Genomic DNA, 6,436 nt, shown 5'->3' with positions numbered 1-6,436 from the left:
AAAATAGTTAAATGACAGGGTTATGTAAGACCCGACCACACAGGTTGCTGGCAAAAGAGTAGATGATTCTGGGTTCTTATCAGGTGAGTACTAACGGGAGACTGCATCTGGCTTGGTGTTCTTGGTGCCAGGTCACAGAAATCGGAAGACGAGACAAGAACAAGGACCATCTGAATTGCCTCGGGTTGAGGCTCTTGGCTTCTTTGAGATAGGCTAGGTTCTTGTTGTCCGTCCACACAATAAACTTTCAATTCAAGTCAAGTTTATTTATATAGCGCCAAATCACGACAAGTCATCTCAAGGCACTTCACACAGTAAACATTCCAGGACAGAACGGATGCTCCGCCCCCTCATGCCAGTGTCTCCATTCTTCGAAGGCTAGTTTTACGGCCAGCAACTCCACATCATAGTGGCTGTTTGCAGGGGTGAGTTGCCGGGATAAATAGATACATGGATGGAGACGATGGTCACACCGAAAAATCTCCCAACTAAAACCGTGACTGTGTCAAAACCTTTGCCAGGTCCATCTTCCTGTGACCAGTTTGGACTTTGCATGATGTTGCCACAGTGTAGTCTACCATGGGGGCGTGGCTTTCTCCTGACCACTACTTCACAGTGTCTTTTAGACACTGATGCAACTGTCTCTCTTGGTGCTGAGAACCTGGCAGTCCAGTGTGCAGCATGGGTTGTTGAGACCACCTGATTGGGCCTGAAGAGAAAAGGTAGCAGACTGGGCAGAATGCCAAACTGGATCAGGGATTACTGTGAAATGCAGACCACATGCCACAAACATTTTCCTTCTGTCTCTATTAAAATCACGCTGCCTTCACAGCACAATCACATGCCCCCTATCCCATCCCAAGCCCTTCAGCTCCTTCTGCTTTAATATATTTCACTTCAGATGGTCCCAGTCCACACCCCCAATGCAGCGCAAGCAGCCCAACCGCAGCCGTGGCTGGGATCTGTCCCTCATTAAACCACGGTGATGCTGAGGGTGGTGGTGGTTGCACTGATTAGGAATGTCTGTTGGCTTGTGTGTGTGTGTGTGTGTGTGTGTGTGTGTGTGTGTGTGTGTGTGTGTGTGTGTGTGTGTGTGTGTGTGTGTGTGTGTGTGTGTGTGTGTGTGTGTGTGTGTGTGTGTGTGTGTGTGTGTGTGTGTGTGTGTGTGTGTGTGTGTGTGCTCAGCCTGCAAGACCGCCAGATGCATATTAAGTCAGAAGACTGATGTTTTTGTGGCTTGCTCTCTGGACGAGAAGCTGACAGCAAAGTTTTACTCAGAGAGAGAGAGAGAGAGGGAGTGTGTGTGTGTGCATGCGTGTGTGCGTGCGTGCGTGCATGTGTGTGTGTGTGTGTGTGAAGATTAACATCCCCAAAAGTTATTTTTTTGACAGACGATGAAACCATTTTTAGCGAAAACTGATGCTGCTTTATGTGACTGAAAGTATTAGTTCTCTCTCTCTCTCTCTCTCTCTCTCTCTCTCTCTCTCTCTCTCTCTCTCTCTCTCTCTCTCTCTCTCTCTCTGTCTCTCTCACACAGACACACACACACACACACACACACACACACACACACACACACACACACACACACACAATCACACACACTTTTGTGAAATATACTTTATCAGCAGCAGCAGTATCTATTTAAAGAGCGAGTTACCCCTAATCAACATTTTTGCTGATAAGCTTTATAAATGAGTGTCTAAAAGTGCCGTAGACATGTGCAGTCATTATTTTTCACTCCTAAGCAGCCAGAGCCCCCTGCAGCGAGCCTCGACATAAACGTCTTTATCTGAATTCCTGATATGATTCTATTCTAACATCATGGACAACTTTTTCCAGAGTTTTGGCTGAGATAGCATGTTTGGTCCTTGAACACCGTCTCATGTAATCACAAAGTCAGCATGAGTGAATTTAGAATATTGGGTTGTCCAGTCACTTAAAAAGACCCTAAACAATCACCTTTGGGAGGACTTATTAGACCTCAGGTTGGATCACAACTACCTTTCACCACCAACTTGTGTTTATTATTTTGGAATGAGGCCAGAATTGTTGGAACAAGTGTTTCCACAACATCATTTAACGTGGAGATTTTAGTGATGTTTAAGTGCATCTGGTGATATTAGACGATGCTAATCCATCATCTCGTCCCACACAATCTGTTACCTCACGCTGATGGAGGAAGGGGTCCACAAACACTATCTGATAATAAATGAGTCCAGGGACACAGCATCAAACTTTATTCCACAACCCTCAATCATGAATATTTCCTAAAGTATGAAAATGATGTGATGCATTAATAAACATCAGATAAAACAAACGACTCAGTAGAAATCGGATGCTTCTGGGTGAAAACCCATTTTCCTTTTCTGTTAGTGTGAGTGTAAGGGGTTAACAGCTCGGCTGGATGCACGTTAATGCCACTCACTCCGAGAACCCAGGAGAAGGCTGGCTTCCACCCAGGACCCGACCGTCCCAGTGCTCCCCCAAACTCCCTGATCTCCTCAGCATACTTCTCATATTAAAAGAAAACAAGTTACACAAATGAGACAGATGGTTCTTGTTTGTGATGACAGTTACAATCCACCCCCATCCCTCCTTCCTCTGGAGTCTCTGTCAGGGTTTACCTTGTTATGTAACACACACAAAGTGGGCATTGGTGGGCACACACACACACACACACACACACACACACACACACACACACACACACACACACACACACACACACACACACACAGGATCCACATTGTCACGCTGGACTTATCTGCTGTCTTTTAGTCAGTCTAGAGGTGAGTGAGCTGGAAGCAAGTACTGCTTTTGCTCCGTATTAAGGAACAACCTAGAAATATCACAGCTATAAGCCTCCAAATCAGGAATATTTGTTTTAATTTGGGGAAAAAGCCCAAATTTAAACAGCCAAAGAAAAATAAAACAAGTAATCAAACATAGCAGCAACCAATGTTAAAAAGTTTAATTTTTGTTTATGGCTAAAAGAAATTAAAGGTGCAATATGTTGTAACGGTTGTTACATAGTGTATTTTGGGGATTTAATTATGATCAATAAGATGTGATGATTCTATATAAATATAGAATATCAATCTGATTGATCTTTGAATGTTTCACCAGAAGAATTAAGAATCTTTGCTTATTCAGGGACCATAAACACACTTTGTATTAATTCAGACAGAGTCAAGTATATAATTAAAATAAACTTTATTTTGTAGACTAATTATAATACATGACAAGTTATGAAAGGATGTGTGATGGATGTATGTGTGGATGGGTGACATGGTTTGGGGAATGCGTTTAACCCAAGACATGCATAATCACACACTCACAGATCTTATGGTAAAAAAAATCTTTATTTTAAAACGGGAACTGAAGGTGCACTGGAAAAGCCCAGTGGAGGTCGAGAACAGGAGTGCAGCGTCTGAGGAGGGGAGAGCAGATACAGGTGAGTCCAGGAAGGCAAGTCTAAACTTGGTGGGTGCAGAGAATAGACTTACTGGGAGTAGGGGAGCGTAGGAATGAGGCAGGGTAGGTTGGGTGCCGGGGTGAATCCAAGTGGGGTGTCCAGGAGAGGGAGCGAGAGGACAGCAGGAGAGCGGGCCGGCCGGGAGAAATGGAGAACGGTGAGAGCTGCGTTCGGAAATCCTCTGGGGCACAGGTGAGTAGTCCTGAGGAGTCACAGAAATCCAAAGACGTAATCAAGAGGAGTCGCAGAAATCCAAAGACGTAATCCAGAGAAGTCACAGAAGTCCAAAAACATTCAAAAACCTGGTAACGGGTAAGCACAGGGAAAGATCCAACGAACACAAAAAATCCTAGAAACTCTAGGGCACAAAATCCAAGAGTCGCAAGAGGACAGGAAACTACCAAGCTGTAGTGATCATCTGGCGTTGAGGAGTGTTCTCCATCCTCCTTTTGTAGCCAGACCCGCTGATTGCAAATCAGCTGCAGCTGGAGCCTCCCTCTCCTGAAACACACAACTCAAAGATGGGAAAATGAGAGGAGTACTCACTCTGGCACATGAGAGTACCCCCCCCCCCCCACACACACACACACACCCTCCATCCCAATGGACACCTCCTGGCATCCTAGCAGACGTGGCCTCGTAGTCCCGGATCAGGTACGGATCCTCAATAAAGGAACAGGGGACCCAGGTACAGGGTACCCCGGCCATGGGGTTGAGAATCCAGAATCCTGCAAACTGTATAAACCAAACCCCCCTCGTAGAACCGCACAGGCGGTGGAGGAGCCGGCATAGGGCAGAGGGGGCTCAAAACCACAGGCTTAACGGAGGACACGTGAAATACAGGGTGAACCTTAAGGGAGTACGGGAGCTCCAACCGAACCGTGGAGGGAGTAGGGATTTCCAGTACCTTGAACACACCTATGAACCTGGGAGACAGCTTACGGAAGGTTGCCTTCAGCACGATGTCCTTGGATGAGAGCCAGACCTCCTGACCAGGGGTGTGATCCTGAGCCGGGCACCGCCGGCGATCCGCCAGCCATTTGTTCCTATCGGCCGTTCTGTCCAGAGCCGCCCGGGTAGAGGCCCAAGCACGTTTGGCCCCCAGGAGGAACTGCGGATTTGTGGAGGGAGCCAATGGCTGCTGGGGAAACAGGGATGGTTGATACCCTAAGGAGGCTTCGAAGGGAGACTGACCTGTGTAAGTTGAGACGTAGCAGTTATGTGCGTATTCGACCCAGGCGAGGTGGGAACTCCAGGAGGATGGGTGAGCAGAGCAGACACAGCACAGCATCACCCCGAGCTCCTGGTTCATGCACTCCCATTGTCCATTAGTCTGTGGGTGGTAACCAGACGTGAGGGGGACTCTGGCTCCAAGAGCCTCGGCAAACTCCTTCCATACTCTAGAGATGAACTGGGGTCCCCGATCGGAGAGAGTCTCCTCAGGGATACCGTGCAGCCGGAACAAATGCTTAATGAGCAGTTTTGCTGTAACTGTGGAAGAAGGGAGGGATTTTAACGGTATGAGGTGGCAGGCTTTAGAAAACCGGTCAACAATGGTGAGTATCGTATTGAAACCATGGGAGTCTGGCAACCCGCAGACGAAATCCAAAGCTACGTGAGACCAGGGGCGAGAGGGAGTTGGAAGAGGATTTAATAATCCCTCCAGAGACCGATGGTCCCCCTTTGGCTGGGCACAAATGTGGCATCCTGAGATATAGTCCTTTACATCCTTGTACATTGCCGGCCACCAGAAAGTTCGTCTTATAAGGGCAATTGTGCGTCCCGCTCCTGAGTGTAGAGAAAACCTGCCAGTGTGTGCCCAGTGGATGACTTTGCCCCTCATAACCTGTAGCTGCAGCTGGAGCCTCCCTCTCCTGAAACACACAACTCAAAGATGCGAAAATGAGAGGAGTACTCACTCCGGCACATGACAGTACCCCCCCCCCCCCCACACACACACACACACCCTCCATCCCAACGGACACCTCCTGACATCTCCCACAAGTCATGACAGAATCATCCGGCCTTAACGTTAACCCAGCGGAATCAGCACTCGCCTATCTGGCTAACAGGATGTCCCAGCAGGAGCAGACTCTTCCGGTACTCATGGAGCAGCTGACGATCGCAAACCAGCATTACCAGCATTTGGAGGCAATGGTCCAACAGCTTCACGAGCGATTTCCAGCTCCAGCTCCAGCGCCGGCCCCAGCTTCAGCTCCAGTTGCTACTTCTGCTTCTGGCCCGGAACCTACGCTATGAATAGTGAGTCCACCCGGACCGGAAACGATCGGTCCTACGGAAGTCACCCACTTCCATCCAGCTCCACCTCTGCCATGTCCTACGTTCTCGGGTGAGTTCGAGGATTGTTATGGGTTTTTACTTCAGTGTCGCCTGGCGTTCGAGCGCTCCCCACATGCTTTTATGACGGACTCTTCTAGGATCTCATTTATTGTTGGACTTTTGAGGGGAAAGGCTCTTGGGTGGGCAGAGGCAAAGAGCCGAAATGCCGAATTTTTGTCTGGTCCTTATACAGACTTTTTGGAGGATTTTAAACAGACTTTCTGCATTTCAGAGACCACAACTGGCATTAGGAAGAAGCTCTTGCATCTATCTCAGGGGAGGAGAATGGTGGCAGAGTTATCTTTGGAGTTCAGGACTTTGGCGGCCATGACGTTGTGGAACGACGACGCCTTAAAGGCAGCTTTTATTGAGGCCCTGAGTGAGAGAATAAAAAATCAGCTGGCTCTGTGTCCCAAACCATCCACCCTGGATGGATTAATCTCTCTATCCATCTCCATCGATAAGAGATATCGTGAGCTTCAGAGGGCGTCAGCGGTGGAGTTTCCGCCGTCTCATACACATCGCCATCCTGCCTCTAGACCTCCTCTCGCGGAGTCATCGGATGCAGTTGGGAAGCGCCCATCTAACCCCAGAGGAACGATGACAGTGCATCAGCAA

The sequence above is a fragment of the Nothobranchius furzeri genome, chromosome 3, assembly GCF_043380555.1.
Source record: "Nothobranchius furzeri strain GRZ-AD chromosome 3, NfurGRZ-RIMD1, whole genome shotgun sequence".
Taxonomy (NCBI): Eukaryota; Metazoa; Chordata; class Actinopteri; order Cyprinodontiformes; family Nothobranchiidae; genus Nothobranchius; species Nothobranchius furzeri.
Note: the sequence above shows the minus strand (reverse complement) of the source record.